This window comes from Mercenaria mercenaria, chromosome 5 (genome assembly GCF_021730395.1).
Source record: "Mercenaria mercenaria strain notata chromosome 5, MADL_Memer_1, whole genome shotgun sequence".
NCBI classification, from domain to species: domain Eukaryota; kingdom Metazoa; phylum Mollusca; class Bivalvia; order Venerida; family Veneridae; genus Mercenaria; species Mercenaria mercenaria.
This window is the reverse complement of record NC_069365.1, coordinates 40,212,754-40,231,025: the sequence shown is the minus strand read 5'-3', so window position 1 is coordinate 40,231,025 and position 18,272 is coordinate 40,212,754. Positions and strand designations below refer to the sequence as shown.

The window sequence follows — 18,272 nt, the reverse complement described above, 5'->3', positions numbered from 1 at the left end:
TTTTTCACCTTACTTTAATTCAGTTCAGTTTTAGAATGTGTTTTGGGGCAAATCATATCCAAATCAATGTATTCAAGAAATGTGTGCAATTTCAGATGAATGGCTCAAGCATTTTTAAAGTTATGTTAAATTATATAGCTAATGTTGTCCCCTCTGCACCAAAAGTGTGACATTTTGCATGAAGGATAGTTTTCAACTGTGTTTTACTTTTTCAAACCAAACTTAATTGTTACAGCTTTGTCTTTTCTTATGAAATCTAAACTCTGCACATTTAAAACAAAATACTTTTTTTCATTAACTACATTTTATTCTTACCAATAGTTCATGTCTTGTGATGGAAGCCCCTTCATAAAAAAAATAGTGATACATTTAAAAGTTGAACACTACAATTTCATAACCCCATTACTTTTCTTAAGTCATAATGTTTTTCTAAGATCTTTATCCTTACAGCTTTGAAGACACCTTATGATTTTATTGTTTTATAAATCTTTCTCAGAATCTTCATATATATGTCTATACACCCAAAAATGTCCTTTAGTATTCTTTAAATAAAATGGGTTTTTACTTTATTTCCCTCTAAATGGAAGTTACAATGGTTACAAAAGCAGCTTTCAGCTTCACATATTAAGCCAAAGTGATGTCCCCTGTGCACCTTTTTTTCACATTCATCAGTTATCATAGCATTTATACTGTAATATGTTGTGGCAGTTCTATATTCTTAGTAGTTTGTAAGTTAAATGCAGGCATTACTTGAGAATTATATAAGAATCCCAGGACAATTTAAATTTTATTTTTTGCATTTTTCTCAAGTTTTCAGATATAAGTGGAAACATCAATTTTAATTAAAGTTTACCTACATATGTAAATATTCAGTAGCTAGTATTGTGTAGTTGAAAGCATTTTACTTACTATGAACATATTCCATGAATATATATTTTACTGCCATTTGTCCCCTGTGCATCTTCTTAAAATTAGTAGCATTATAAAGATGTATGAATTTTACCATTCCATTTTACCATGCATGGCATTTTGTCATTTTTCTACTCTGAATAAGCAGTGCATGTAAACTAAATGATTTCAATGTGTTAATTGTGTTTAAAGTCACTTATTTTTCATCTAAAGCATTACATGTTGCTGAATTTTCATGTTTGTGTTGTGAAAATTTTCAGTTTTGTAGTTATTTTGTGGAATAAAGTAATTGATCAATAGACTTTTGTCTTAAGATGATCACCATTAATCTTGTTTTGAACAGAAAAACTAATACTTAATGAATATTACACTGATTTGTAGTATGTGTCCCATGTGCATCTCTTAAAAATCACCAGACATTTTTGAAATTTGGAATGTGGTTTATAAACCTGCAAAATGTGAGAAAAAAAAAAGTTTTATAATAATATGTTAATTATTTTTCATTCAGCAACAACTTTTCTAGGTAAAATTTTATTTTTATGTCAGATTTGTGCAGGAAAGGTGATTTTAAAAACCAAAGTCCACAAACATTTATTAAATAAGTTTCAAACTATACACAAACACCTATTCATATACAGTCGATATCGTTACGTCGAACTTCGGATACGTCGATGCAATTTTTACAGTCCCTTGAATATCGAGGTAACGGTATTCGACTGTATGTTGAAAAACATTTACTGTTATATATATTTCCTTGTCATAAAACACTGCAATATTTATCACCCATCTTACTGGAAATTCTCTGAACTTATGAACTGAAGGCTGTTCAAAATGTTATCTGATTGGTATTTCTCAACACTTTCCCAAAGTTTTATATTTCCTTGAAATTTGAATTATTTGCTATCATAAAAAATAGGTGACCATTAAAAGAAATAGGTTTGAATTTCCAACCCCTATGTCACACTTTTGCTTCATTATTTTGAAAACCACCAATATATTTCCTCATATTTTTTATACTATACTATACTATACTTACTTATTTCGGATGAAGATATAAATTTATTCAAAGAAATAATGGGACAATGAATGCTAAAATTGCCAAGAAGAAGACTGCCAATTTACACACCATTTTATACAGGTAAGTGTTTAAAAGTGTTTTGAAAATAGATATGGCATTCAGCATTTATTTTACAAACTATAATAACTGATTTTAGAATTAGGCCAGCATTTTTTAATTTTCTGGTTTACGGGAGCGCCGACTCTATTTTTTGACAAAACAAAATAAAAATAAAAGTCATTTTCAGTACTTTTATTTTCATTTTACCCGCCGACCGTCCATAATTGCTGCTGCCAAAAATAAAAGTTTAACTGTAAGGTAGAGGTTTTTAATCAAGATCAACAGACGCATGAAAAATGGCGGCCTCCATGCATGTAAATTGTGTGAAATGTACAAGTTAACAGACAATAATCTTTGGAATAAGTTGGCAGAGATAACAAGTATTGTAAAGAAATTGGATCTGAGTAGAAATTACAGCACCTAAAGCTCAACATTAGGAATAATCACGTACGAAAAATGACCTTCACTATCAACGCTGTCCAGATGTTGAAAATTCTGGCGTATCACATGTACGAGATTTGTTGTCTGTATATTATAATTTGACAACGATCAGATTCATGTGGGACTGTCAGAAAAATACCACAATTGATAAAAAGGAAAGAAACCAGAGAAATGGCAAAATGGAGGAGCAAAAGTGAGTATCAACTTGCTCAACACATTTTTTTTTACTTTGAAGTCTTGGGGGTTAGAGAAGATAAAATAACTAATACCACACTTTTCAGTAGTTCTGTTCAAAACATGGTGCAATTTCAATGTAAAATGACACATGTCCATGCAAATGCTTGACAAAGATACATGTGATAAAAAATTCAAACTACATGTACATGATGTAGTCAAAAAAATTGGACAGTCAGATTAATGGTTGTTTAATATGTTTGACAGGCAATCTAATCAGAATCGCGTCAAATTAGTTTGACTAAAGTTCTAGCCAGGTACTATAACTCAAAAGATAATTATCAAACATGAAACTCCCAGCAACATTCCCATGTTCGCTTGAAGTATACGCCGATAAAATCTGTAAGAAGACCCTTCACAGTGTATAGACTCTCTGTACGCTCAACCGGAAGTCGCCAAAAACTAGGCGTTCAGAAATCAAAACACAAATTTTTGCTGTCGCGGATGGCTTGGATTTTCATTGTTTATTTCATTAATATCGCATAAAGTAAGTGTAGTTTTAATCTTCGTATTGTTTAAGAGCTGCTGTTTACGTAGATACCAAACACTCCTATTAAAACTCTTAATATACTTCATTTCAAGTCAAATCACGTGTGGGTATTTGTTCGATTTTGTAATGAAACTATCAATTCTTTGAAATACATGTATCTTGAGCTTTTGCAAAGAATTGAAACCTTTGCTACTTCGTAGGTAAATATTTTACGCATCGATAAATACTAGCATGGCTTTATGGTAACGAATGCGTTTTTAGGAAAATGTGTTTTTCTGAGACATATATGCCGATTACACTGTCCCACTAGTCGATACATTACTGGCCCACTAATCGCAATTTCTAAAATCCGGACTGAACGCTTAGTCGAAAAACTGTACGCCTATTCAAAACTTCTTTTCATTCATATATTTCAATAATTTGAGTTGTTTTATGGATAACCAACAGTTAAAAAGTAATAGTTACAATTTCTTTCGTTTTCATAACAGTCACGAACCAGTTTATGTTATTACTGCAGTTTCGAATCCACTTTTCGTAAAGATTAGTGTTTATTAGTAAGTAATTATCAAATTAATTTAGTCTAGCGCGGCACAGCCGCGCGACTAATTCAATTTGGTAAATGCGTACTAATAAACTCTAACCTGCATAGTGTTTGAAATTATTTTTATAATAATGACTAGATTCTTTTCACATAAATCACTAACGCATCATTCATATAATCGTTACGTGGCACAACTCAGTGTTTGATCCATTTCCGGCACCTCGGAGACTTGTTCATAATTCACAGAAGAAACAGCTACATGCCGTCGGCGCGGTTATTGGTAATTTCTGTTTATTTTAATATCCGGCTCCAAATCACCGCTGATATCAGTCAAAATCAAGCAGATTGAAGCTAATATCTAGTTATTTTTCTTTTGCGTTAATAAATATTGCAGTAATCGCTACAAATCAAACTGTAAATGACCTGGCTCCTAATGTTAACATCAGTTGTTCTAGACGTATTAAACTAACCACCGTCTTGGAAGATAGATGAGCAGACTCGTTTTGGACACTTTGATTGTACAAAGTTTTCATTTAGACAGCGCGTTTGTCTGTTGGCGGAGCTTAAACTCAAAAAATAATTTCAAGTACAACACCTTGAGTGACCTTCACCTTGGGTATAATGGGCAGTCGCTGCATAAAAAGGCTTTGTTTGCACAATGTTTATGTGAAGTTACAGTAAGGTATAAGCAAAAGTAAAAAAAAAAAAAAGAAGAATGTGACAGAAAAAAAGGTTGCCGAAAAACTTAACTTTAACCGAAACCGGGGTGAGTAGAATAGCACCGCTATCCCCCGAATAGTCGAGCTGAAAATACAAAGAAAAAAAAACAAAAAGTGTCCTGTCAAGCTGAGCGGAATAAATAATTATATATTTTTCTCGTATGTTAACGGAAACACGTACACAGATTCTATTTCTTGTCCAAGACAAGGACATCGTTGGTGAAACAGACCAATAAATACTGTTTCACTGTCGCAAGTAAAATACAATACAAAACTTATATGTATAAATTCAATAAGTACAGTGTATAGAGCCTTCAAGCCCAAACACGTAGTCATTTCTTTATCGAATAGGCGTACAGTGTTTTGGCGAATAGTGTAACAGCTTTATATAAAGTTTTGCAACTAGGCGGTCAGTGCATAATTCAGATGCATGTTGAATTAAACAATATTTAAACTATTCATGATTGTAAATTCATATTTGTAGGTATAAACTCATTTCCATGGATTTATAATTTAACATTCAGAAGCGGTTCTGACACGTATTTCACTCGCAGTTCCTAAATAATGGGCATTTTTAGCCTGAATGCATCGTCTTTGCTTTGACCTGCTGGGTTTTGAGTGAAAATACGTTTTAATTTCATGTGTTAATGTCTATTTAACGGCAGTTTGTTGCAGAGACATTTATCATACATTGAAAAAATATACAACAAGAATATTTATTTCAAATAACCAAAGAAAAACATAAAAATACTCACTACCGACAGCTTCCAAAAATTTGAAAAACGAAAGTGAACGCCTAGTTATTGGCGACTTCCGTTTGGGCGTACAGAGAGTCTATACACTGTGCCCTTTGAAAGTATGTTCGGGACAGACATTCAGACACTATATGTCACATGTGCCTTTGACACTGAGGAACACATAATGACATATCCAGTAATAAATGTTTTTTCGGACTCATAATTTACTAAGTCCAAGTCCCATCTCAGTGAAGAGTCCTATAAATCTCCGATACTGTTGTTTGAACATCAGCCGATAAGGTTTTTATTTTGTACACATTTTAGCTGAACGAAAATTCAGATTGTTTCCACTTGTCGTACAATATAGGTGGAACTGACAATCAGCAAAATATAAAACAATATTCAAGTCATTGAAACTTAACCAAAGCCATAAATTTAATGTTAAAGCCAGTGTGCATAATATTTATCCATTGGTAATTTTTGCTTTCTAGTATGACAATGCCTGTCTTTTAAGACTTTGCATCTCCGGCCAATTAATATGCATGTATGCAGTATGAAGACCTAAAGTAGTCCTTGCATATCCCCATCTTAATAGCAGTTTTTATTCATGTTTATCATGTTTAAATAATAAACATTAGGCAATGTTCTTATGATATGTCAACTGTGGTATCTGTATATTTTATTATGAAAAATGTTTCCACAAGTCTATTTTTATTACAAAATAGATACATACAAAGACACAAATAATACATATCCTTGGTGACTTTGAAAATGGCAATATTCATACAAGCTACACATTAAGAAAACAACAGTATACTGAGATGATGAGATATAAACCGGTTCAGAATAGTTCATTTGTGAGTGTGTATGCAATTTAAGCTTGCAAGCTTTTGTTTTTTGTGGTGTACAAAAAATAAAAAAAATTGTATCCTTTTGGACGTTTTATTTTTATTTATTTGGTCGACTGCTCAAAATTGGGATTTTTATTTTTATTTTTATTTGTCCCCCCCCCCCCCGACCCAAATTTTTTTAAAAATCTCCCGTAAACCAGAAAATAAAAAATGCTGGCCTTATGTACATTGTACTTTTAAATTGTTTAAATGTGAAGTGTCAGAAATGTATAGAGAAATCACAGTTAATTGTGAAAGAAAAATTTATGTATATATAAATGTACATGTTGGGCTTTTTTTTAGTTACAGTATGATATGGTGAACAAAATGCCTCAATGCAGCCAGTTCTGGAGCTTTGGCTAGACTATGAACAGTAGACATCAAAAGGTACAGGATAGTTTAGAGCTGCATTTATTAAATTTTTTATGTAATTACTATTTATCAGTTCAAATGAAACTTGGTACATCAGCATGAAGTGGATAGGCACATATTGTCAGGACTATCAAATTTGATTATTTGTTTCTTCAGTTATTATGTCATTTTCTTTTTCAAATTGTCATATCATAGCTTCCTTCATACCTTTTGCATTAAAACTCTCTTTCTGCAGATTCTATCATATTCAAATGGATCATGGTATACTTCATGGCCAAGCAGCAGAATTATACACATACTATAGTGGATTTTACATCTGATGACAGTTTTCTAAAGTGATGGTCCTTTTAGAATCTTGAATTAAATGAGAGTTACAGTTTCTTTTCTTTTGTTCTTTATGTACTCAGCTCCTCCCCCACTTTCTATCCAATGCCCTTGAAACTTGTAATACACTTTTGCCTTAAATGTAAATTAAGGCCTTTATCTATGTTAGCCTAAAATCTAAATTTGGAGTGTTATGCCCCTTTTTATATTATAAGAATTATATTTCATCTCCTCCTACAGTTTTCATACTGTGTCACAGTGCAAAAGTAAGTTGATATGAAATTATCAACATGAAGTAGGCATGCACATATTGCAAGACTTCATTTCAGGTTACTTTTTATTGAGAGATGTCCTTTAAAATATCACAAATACACTTGTACATTGTGTATGCCTACTCACAGTTTCAAACAATTCATAAGAAATTTAGTATACATTATGGACATGAAGTGATCATCTGCCTATATATAGTGTTAGTTGAAAATGGAATGCATGAAGACATACAGACAAATATATATCATCTGTTTGAATTCAAAGCTGTATTTCTTTATTACTTGTGTAAGGTAGTGTTTTTCCACTTCTTAATGACATTTTCTTGATAATGTCTGTCAGACTGATAATATTATAATTGTAAGATTTTATTTTCTAAAATTTTGTGTTTTATGAACATATAAAACATGTTAAGTTTATACTAGTGTAAATATGGCTAAATTTTTCCATTTCAGATGATCATCTGAAGGGCCACTATTGTTTAAAGCACTGGTCAACAAAAACTGAACTATTTGATTGATCATACATGTGCAGAATGTACAACCATATTTCCAGAATCAAAGAAAGTATTAGAGAGAAAGAAAAGTATGCATCATGTATGAAGAACTGCCTAAGAATAATTTGCAAAATACATTGAAATCTAACAATTGCTAATTGCATAAGGAAGTTAAGAAAGGTGTACTCTTCTGGAAAATATGTGTCCAGTGCAACATTTCTTTTCCAATTTTGTGAGCATAATTCTGAATAAAAATTGCAACATGGCTACAGGGATAATACAAAAGGTTTAATCTTATTTCCAAACACATTGGGGGAATCAGAGAAGAAATATCAAGAATTAGGGAAAAAGAAATAATTGTCATGAATGAAGAACTTGCTTTTTAATAATTTAAAAAATACTTTTTATCCTCACAACTGTTAATGATATTATGAATATGGAAGTTAAAAGTGTGGACTTTGATTAATCTTCAACTTCTCTGAGCATAGTTCTACATAAAAATTGTAACTTTATAAAATAGTCTTGTAGAAAAAGTGTAAGACTTTCATACTTGTTTTATAGAAAATGTTTCTGGATGTTTCAATGTAAGTTTGCTAGACCCAGACCACTAGCTCCTAAGTCAAGGTTACACTTAGATGTCAAAGGTTAAAAGGGTCTGTTTCTGTCTGGTCAATAACTGCCATACATAAAGGGATTTTGGAATTACTCGGCATAAATGTTCACCATAAAGAGACAACGTGTTATGCGCAAGACCCAAACCCTTGCTCCAAGGTCAAGGTCACGCTTAGAGGTCAAAGGTTAATAGAGTCTTTTTGGTGTCTGGTCAATAACTCTGCGATCCATGAAGGGACTTTTAGATAACTTGGCATAAATGTTCACCATAATGAAACCAGGTGTCATGCCCAAGACCAAGACCCCTAGCTCGAAGGTCACACTTGGAGGCCAAAGGTCAGATACAAAAATGACTTTGTCCGTAGCATTTCTTGTTCATGCATGGAGGGATTTTGATGTACAATGGCAAAAATGTTCATCATTATGAGATGGTGTGTCATGAGTAAGAACCAGGCCCCTAATCCTTTGCTGTTACTATAAACAGCTATTACTGTAAAAGTTCTATTCTATTAACCCTTATCATGCTGAACATGATTTATTCTGTCTTTGCGACCAGTGTAGATCATGATCAGCCTGCAGATCCATGCAGTCTGATGGTGATCAGCACTGTTCGCGATTCAATCAGTATATTTTTGGTAAGCATCCCGTTTAACAGTTAATGGTACTGTCCAAATTGAAAAATGGACAAGTTCATTATAGAAATTCAGCAAGGTATGGGTTAATATTAGCCCTAGGAGAAAATTGGGACTACTTTTCTGTAGTACAACACGCATGTTATATCCAATTTTTGATGTATTTTGACGTAAGGCTACCTGATAAGTACTTTTGTGTGGACTTAGATTTTTTTCAGATTAACTTCTCTTTGTTGTAACTATAAACAATATATAGACAACTTTTTATAATTGACCGTAGGGAGAAATCAAGACCATTTTTAGCTTCACTATTCGGAGAATAGGGGGGATATACTACTCGCCCCGGCGTCGGCGTCGGCGTTACCTTTCTTGGTTAAAGTTTTTCGGCAACCTTTGTTTTTCTGTCATATCTTTGTTACTATTGCTTGTATCTTACTGTAACTTCACATAAACATTTTCTAGTATACAAACAAAGTATGTGTAGGGGCTGAGCCCATTATACCCAAGGTCAAGGTCACCAAGGTGTTATACTTAGATTATTTTTAAGGTTAAAGTTTTTCGGCAACCTTTGTTTTTCTGTCATATCTTTGTTACTATTGCTTATATCTTACTGTAACTTCACATTAACATTGTCCAGTATACAAACAAAGTATGTGTAGGGGCTGAGCCCATTATACCCAAGGTCAAGGTCACCAAGGTGTTATACTTAGGTTATTTTTAAGGTTAAAGTCTTTCGGCAACCTTTGTTTTTCTGCCATATCTTTGTTAATATTGCTTATATCTTACTGTAACTGTAACTTCACATAAACATTGTCCAGTATACAAACAAAGTATGTGTAGGGGCTGAGCCCATTATACCCAAGGTCAAGGTCACCAAGGTGTTATACTTGGGTTATTTTTAAGGTTAAAGTTTTTCGGCAACCTTTGTTTTTCTGTCATATCTTTGTTACTATTGCTTATATCTTACTGTAACTTCACATTAACATTGTCCAGTATACAAACAAAGTATGTGTAGGGGCTGAGCCCATTATACCCAAGGTCAAGGTCACCAAGGTGTTATACTTAGGTTATTTTTAAGGTTAAAGTCTTTCGGCAACCTTTGTTTTTCTGCCATATCTTTGTTAATATTGCTTATATCTTACTGTAACTGTAAATTCACATAAACATTGTCCAGTATATAAACAAAGTATGTGTAGAGGCTGAGTCCATTATACCCAAGGTCAAGGTCACCAAGGTGTTATACTTAGATTATTTTTAAGGTTAAAGTTTTTCGGCAACCTTTGTTTTTCTGTCATATCTTTGTTAGTATTGCTTATATCTTACTGTAACTTCACATAAACATTGTCCAGTATACAAACAAAGTATGTGTAGGGGCTGAGCCCATTATACCCAAGGTCAAGGTCACCAAGGTGTTATACTTGGGTTATTTTTAAGGTTAAAGTTTTTCGGCAACCTTTGTTTTTCGGTCATATCTTTGTTACTATTGCTTATATCTTACTGTAACTTCACATTAACATTGTCCAGTATACAAACAAAGTATGTGTAGGGGCTGAGCCCATTATACCCAAGGTCAAGGTCACCAAGGTGTTATACTTAGGTTATTTTTAAGGTTAAAGTCTTTCGGCAACCTTTGTTTTTCTGTCATATCTTTGTTAATATTGCTTATATCTTACTGTAACTGTAACTTCACATAAACATTGTCCAGTATACAAACAAAGTTTGTATAGGGGCTGAGCCTATTATACCCAAGGTCAAGGTCACTAAGGTGTTATACTTAGGTTATTTTTAAGGTTAAAGTTTTTCGGCAACCTTTGTTTTTCTGTCATATCTTTGTTACTGTTGCTTAATCTTACTGTAACTTTACATAAACATTGTCCAGTATACAAACAAAGTATGTGCAGGGCTGGGCCCATTATACCCAAGGTCAAGGTCACCAAGGTCTTACACTTAGGTTATTTTTAAGGTTAAAGTTTTTCGGCAACCTTTGTTTTTCTGTCATATCTTTGTTACTTTTGCTTATATCATACTGTAAGTTCAACTTTGTCCAGCATACAAACAAAGTATGTGTAAGGGCTGGGCCCATTATACCCAAGGTCAAGGTCACCAAGGAGTTATACTTAGAATTATTTTCATGTTATTTTCCGAAATTTTGTTTATAGACATATCTTTGGTATTTTGAAAGATAATGACTTGAAATTAAAAGTATTTATTTATGATCATCTGCATGTGTGGCTACGTACCCCATAACTCTAATTGTGTTTTTGATAGAATTATGCCCCTTTTGTACTTAAACTTTTTTGCAATCTTCGCTCTATGAATACTACTTTAATGCAATATAAGATAAAGACTTGAAACTTTAAATGTATCTTTATCATCATCATCTGCATGTGTGGTAACAATCCCCATAACTCTGATTTGTATTTTTGACCAAATTATGCCCCTTTTATACTTAAATTTTTTACAAACTTTGTTTTCTGGACATAAATTTGGTGCTATATAAGATAATGACTTGAAACTCAAAATATATCTTTATCATCATCATCTGCATGTGTTGTAACAATCCTAATAACTCAGATTTGTGTATTTGATGGAATTATGCCCCTTGGTGTATCTTCCTTTTAAAGTAGAGGTCTCTTATTCAGACATATATTCATTTTACTGTCAAATCCCCGAATAGTGGAGCCCGTTGTCTTACGGACAGCTCTTGTTCTGTGTTACTTTCAAATTTTAGGAGTACTTTAAGGTACCTCTTCTGGTAAGGAGTTTTTTGTGGACTTAAAAAATCAAAACTTAACTTCCCTTTGTTGCTACTATATAAAACGATTATTCTTGAAACTTTTTACGCTGGTTGTTAGAATTGGATATGTCATTGTTTTGGCTTTCTGTCTACCAAACTTATAGTTTTGTACAGAAAATGTTTTATTATATCATCTTTCTGACGAGCATATATTTAACATCCTGGCACTCTTGTTTTATTTTGTTCATGCCAAGATGCTGTATTGGCATACAGTATGTATGATGAAAATGTCCTTAGGCAGGGGACGTTGCTAACTCTATTACAAATTCTTGTTGTCGTTTTTTCTGGAGTTGTTGCCCTATTTGATCTTGAACTAATTCATCACATCGTGAACTCGTGAACTTAAGTCGAACAAATCCATCCAACTGAATTGAAACTAGGTACACATCAGAAGCATGAAATGAATACGTACATGTTGCCCTGACTTTTATGACCGATTATTTTGTCTGGAGTTGTGGCCCTTCTTTAACAATGGATGACAACTACATTGTAGTTTCCTTCTCTTCATTTCAAATAAAACTTGTTAAGCATCATAAACATTATGTAGACATGCGCATCTGTTTCTTGTTCAGTTGTTTAACTTCTATATATTTTTCCTTAATAACATTACTGACCCGTCGTTATTATAAGTTATTGAATGAAACATTTTTGTCGACATCATTCTAGTTCGCTTTGCAACCTCCGTGAAGGAATATTGTCAAACTATACCGATAAGGGGAAGAGTTTGCTTCCTTTTGTAGCACAACTGTCTATGCATTATTGTGCCTTGCTCATATACATAACACTTTTATTTGAGTGAACATGCATGAATTTGTTATACTGCAAAATAAAACTGTCATCATTCATTACTTTACTTGTCGTCACTTTCATCCCTTTTATCGTAAATAGCACAGTCATACACAGAAGATGCTGTTTACTAAACATATTTTCTCAAAATTCAGACAAAAAGTTCTGTCAGATGCCACCATTACATAACTATATTTCAAACTTTTGCAGGGGAAGAACACCCTGACTCCTACTCACGCTGGGAGCTATGTGTCTCGCTGGTGACACATTCTTTCTAAATTGTTGCCTCGCTGCATCAAATAAAGGCATTTCTGGATCCGGACTAGCCTGGGAAGCCGTTGACAATAATTGTCAGAAGAAATCTTACATACATTAAAGATCCAACTTAAATTATGCTAATTAATGTTAATTGGCATTCATCCGAGTTTCTTATATTGTCAATTTGCAGGTAGAAAAATGGTTAGAAATTGTCAGACTGGATTCCCAGGCTAGATCCGGACCTGCCCTTAAGTATGATAAAGGCCTTTAAGGTCGATGTCGGAAGAGGGATCTAGCAAAGTTTTACAACATTTAAGCTTATCAACGACGTCGGCAGAGATTATGAAGTTGTTATGTTGTCAGGCTTAAGATGCAGGCATACTTAAACTCCAAAACGAAAGCCGTTTTTGTACAATAAAACTCCATCAAGTTTGAATAAATAGTTCAAATTAGTGGATTCATAGCGGAGGTCGTGGGTTGAGGGGGTGGTGGGGGGTCACCGGGGCGCTCCCGCCCCTAAAATCGCCGGAGCATAGGTAATTTGTCTTATGTTCTGGGTAAAATGATTGCAAAATATACATTTTTTCTCGCTCGCTACGCTTGGATACATAATTTGTCTTTTATTCTGACTGAAGAATATGAAATATGCATTTTTTCTCGCTCGCTACGCTCGCAATAATGATTAATCTTTTGTTCCGGCTGAAAAATATGCATATTTTTTCTCGCTTGCTACGCTCGAAAACTTAAACTTAAACATAAAAAATGCATTTTTATCTCTATCTCACAGGTAATTTGTCTTACTTGTTTTTGTTTTTTTTGTTCTTTTTATTGATGGAAAAAATGCATTTTTTTTTCTGGCTCGCTATGCTGGCACATTTAAAATCTGACAGTTTGCATGAGCTCCAAAAAAAACTTTTTATTTTAGTCCTAGGTAAACCCTCTCCACGAAAATCCTCAAAAAAAAAAAACGAACGGCTAAGAAATTCCGAGATACTCGCGCAAGAATAAGTCTGACAATTCAGAAGACGTGACTATAATTAGCATGTTATTTGTGTAGATTTTGTCACAAAACCTGTCCTTTGTCAATAACAAATAAAGTACCTCAGAACGCCCAGAATGCACCAAATGGATCCATTATTTTCATAGTTTTCCGGGGAATCATGCCCCCGGACCCCCCTATTTGCTCTAGTCTTCAAATATTTTACGCCCCCTCTTACACCAAATACTGTATCCGCCCCTGAGGTAGTCAAATTTTTTAAAAAACGTTATGGATGTAAGAATTTTTTTTACAAAGTTTGGAACGATAACGCTTTTATCATATTAAGTAGACCGTTTGAAAAAATGTTGGATAGTTCAATGAATTAGATATTCTAGATTTCATTTCAGGTTGTAGAATATTTTGAAAAAAAAATATATTGATTATTATTCGAATACTTTTTGACTGTACTATTAGAATAGTGTTATTGGATCTATAAAATCTGCCGAGAATGATAATCGGGATAAAGAAATCTCCCTTCAGGTAAACGGCGTGAAGAACTATCCTTTATTATATTTGGCGGGAATCGAGCACGTTTTCACCGTGCAATATTAGTATTTATAGTAACAAAAAAGTAGTCCGTCATGTCAACAAAACACGATGAAAACAATCGTCTGAAGCATTTTAAAGTATATTTTCAATCGTAAATTGTCAGCCTTTTAGAAAAAGTTTGGGTAATTTAAAGGGTGGCAGGAACTAGATACATGTCTTGTCTGTCTATTAATACATTTTAAATGGACTCCGCGTGTATTTTGAAGCAACCCTTGATTTTGAAAAAAACATGACCAATTTTGTTACCAAATTCGTCGTCGTACGACTTATGAAAGAGTCATAGTCGTAGTTTGATTATCTAGTCGTATACTTCGTTCCAAGACGAATCTAATGGTGTATACTTTTTATGACTTTTGTCCAGTAACAATCCCGCCAATCTAATTTATTTAGACCCACTATTTTTCCGATAGAATGAACCTTAAGCATCCTATTGTATTAAAAAATGAACGAGTCGTTTCCAATAGATACTGTAAAACCCTGCTAATATGACCACCTGCGTTTGATATCATGTCCAGTGATCTTCTCAGAGTGACGTACTATTTTGTTAAATGACCATTCTATTTTCTGAAAGAAACATGCTATAAGATGGTTGTTTAACAAAATAGTATTTCACTCTGACAGTATATACATTGGACATGATAGCATGTTACTTTCAGAAAATAGGATGGTCGTCTAACAAAAAAATACCTCACTCAAACAAGTATATACATTGGACATGATAGCATAGGATGAGGATGGTGATTTAACAAAATAGTACGTCACTTGGACAAGATGGTATGTATACACTAGACATAGCAGCATGTTACTTTGAGAAAATAGGATGGTCGTTTAACAAAGTAGTACGTCACTCAGACAAAATAGTACGTACGTTAGACATGATAGCATTGGGAGTCAACATGATATCAGTATAATTCACAGGACATAACAAGAGCTTGAGAAGATACTACTCTAACTAAAGAAGATACCTCGTATTCATATAACGTAAGACAGCTCCAGTGTTCCATAATTTTGGACTGAAATAAAGCGGAAATAATTTTGTTCTGGAAAAGGTGGTCTTAATAATGAGGTGGTCTTAATGCAGGGTTCACTGTACCTCCCTTACTGAAGATTTAGACACTCTTTTAAAGGTATATTTGACCAAAATTTCATATTTTAAAACCAGTGTATGTAAACATAAAATTAAAACGTTTATGTGTATTAACAGTACTATGCATTAGGTTTAAAATAGTACACACTGTATGCATGTGCAGCTGAATTGAATACAGTATAAATGTGTACTGCCACTAAAAACTAGCTGTGTTTTAACAATCAACTGTTGACATTTAATTATGAACGTAGCTCTATATGCATATATAATTTTTATATTTAGTAAAGTTAAATACATTTGAGGAGGATTTTATACATTTGAAATAAATACCCAAAGATAAAATATATTTAGTGAAAGATGGCTATTAGATATCACAAGTGTCATTGCTGATTGAAGCAGTGTACATGTACATGAACATAAATAAAAACCACTTGCAAAGAAAATCCATTTTAGCTCTTCTAGGTTTAGCTGTATTTATAATGTTGAGATTTTATGCAATATACACTTTAGATGAGAAAGTACGCAACAATATCTTTATGAATTACATTTGTGTAAAAAGGTCAAGGTTAGGCTAAATTCACTTCAAACTGCACACAAAATCAGCTCATCCTTTAAACTACAGTATTCAATATTTTTTTATTATGTCATTTACGTTGTACATAAAATCTATAAGAAAGTCCCAAGCAAAATAATAGCAGACGCGTGTTAATTGCCTCTGTTCATGAGAGTAATCAAACGCGCAACACTTGCTTAGGCGAAAAACTACATAATCAAACTGGTTGTACACAATGATCCTAGGAGTAGAGAATATAACTTACAAGGAGACTTTCTTTAACAGCCCCACACTGCACTACTGTCTGCTTTTCAATTTGTTACAGTCAGATAGAAGGATATAGCGCTACCAAGCAATATAACAGACTCTGTATGATTGAGTCTGTTCAAGAGAGGAACTGAAACATGCAACACCTCTCACACCCTGGAATTCCGACAATTTCTACATTGTGTTTAGATAAGACGTAAAAACGTACATTTACGTTTAAAAGTCTAATTTGCTGTCTTAAAGGTGTGCATTTACGACCACATGATTTACTAGGCACTTTCAGAAGAATTTATTTTTATACGTAAGAATTTCCCTTACATATACGTACAGGTACACGTATTTAAATGTCAAAATCTGCAGTAACATATCGTCACAAATGACTGGTCATATTTTCAGTTTATCGTCATTTTACATATATAGTGTATAGTTAAAATGTTCAGTTGAATAATATGGGCGGTGGTTTTAGAAAAACAATACCCATAAGTATATAAAACAGTGGCTGGCAACATCTTTAAGTGGTATAATACTGTCTAAAACAAGGAAATAATTTGCAAAATATTGTTTCCCTTACGAATTTATCTTTTTGTTTGCAGAAAACAAGATAATCACACGTTGTATTTGTAGTGTCCAATATAATGTATAACCCTAGAAAAATATCTAGTTCTGTCATAACTTCACATAATATCCAAGGGACATAAGTGAAGGACTGGATTTATTTGAAATTATCTGCTGGAGTTATCTGTTTATGATCCGTACCGTGCTGTGTGTTTCTTTTGACATATCAACTGATGCCTAGTATGTTTTACCTTTTTGAAAATTATCAATTTAGTTTCATATCCCAATTATTAAAATTTGTCTGCCATAACTTTTTTTTTTATTTTGCGTATTGTTACGTGCAATTCAAATTGTACAGTTTTAAACGATGAATTCTTTCTAGTAACTGATCTTCGTCAATACTAATTCACTGTATTTTTAAATACAATACTGTTATTTCATCACGATTTTTGGAAATATAGTTAAAAACCTTAATATAGAATGCACAACCCTTTAACATTAAAAATAATTCACAGGGATTGAGAAAACATGGGTACATTTTGGTTTGGGTACGTTTTGACCTGCAGGCGCACTAAAAAGCGAGCTCGTGAATTTTGGTTATAATATTGGCATACCGTACATTGTAATCAAATAATGTATGCGTTGGAAAATGCTGTTAGAAACTATGTAATATACAAAAATGCATAACTTGTACCATAATCATGACATAGTGTGTGACTTTAATATTAACAGCTTTGAAAATGTAGCATTTTTAGCTCAACTTTTCGAAGCTTTTGATTGAGTCAAAGGAGCAACTGAACAACTATTTAAAGCAATTCTATGCAGAAGCACAAAACAAAATTACACCAGACAGACAATAAAAATTTCAAGACAAAAACCTAGCTTCAGAATACCATCGTAACACAATGAAAAATGCACGAGCAGCCATTCATAGACATTTCTGTGATATTAGCAGGAGCATAGATATTGTCCGGAATACAGCTGTTCAGGAGGCAAATGATATTTTCGACGCAAAACTAAAATCTAACCTAAAAGCTGGACTTAACGATTAAACCTGCCAACTGCCGACAAACCAATCATTCCACCTAAAGATCTGAATGCCATACATTCTTGTCTTAAAGCGAATAATCATATAGCACTCAGATACCGAGCCTGGTTCATCCTCAGTATACAGTTTGTATCTCGGGGCCTCGAAATTCACCCACAGTTGAACCGCAATAGCCTTCAGATTTGTGCTGATGAGGAAAGCCGGGAGTACATTCGTCTCACTTATGACGTGAAAGAAAAGCAAAATCAAAGTGGCGTCACAAATGAAAAGAGAATTTATGCCATAGAAGGTGACTACGAAAACTGTCCTGTACAGAACTTGAAGGCTTTTATGGCTCACTGTGACCCAAATGCTGAAAAGCTGTTTTACCATGTAAACAAACTAGCTTTGGAGACTCCAGATGTTTGTCAGATTTGGTACAATACTAAACCAGTCAGCACCAAACAATTCACCAGTTTTATGGGCGATATTTCTAGAAATGCAGGTCTTGACACACGGTTATTCTGTTTTCAGTTAATTTCAATTCTTTCTATAAAAAATCTGGGCTTCTAA

The 18,272-nt window shown here is 33.4% G+C and overlaps 1 protein-coding gene and 1 long non-coding RNA gene across 2 annotated transcripts in view; one reads left to right on the top strand and one right to left on the bottom strand.

Annotated features, from left to right (window-relative positions):
- The window catches only part of LOC123556963 (perlucin-like), a 53,139-nt gene that overhangs the window by 14,509 nt on the left and 20,358 nt on the right, over window positions 1-18,272 (bottom strand). The gene's annotated exons all lie outside the window — the stretch shown is intronic.
- LOC128556986 (uncharacterized) lies at window positions 1,632-12,421 on the top strand. The gene is made up of 3 exons (XR_008370965.1): window positions 1,632-2,047; window positions 6,382-6,465; window positions 7,497-12,421. It is a non-coding gene; the product is annotated as an uncharacterized LOC128556986 (long non-coding RNA).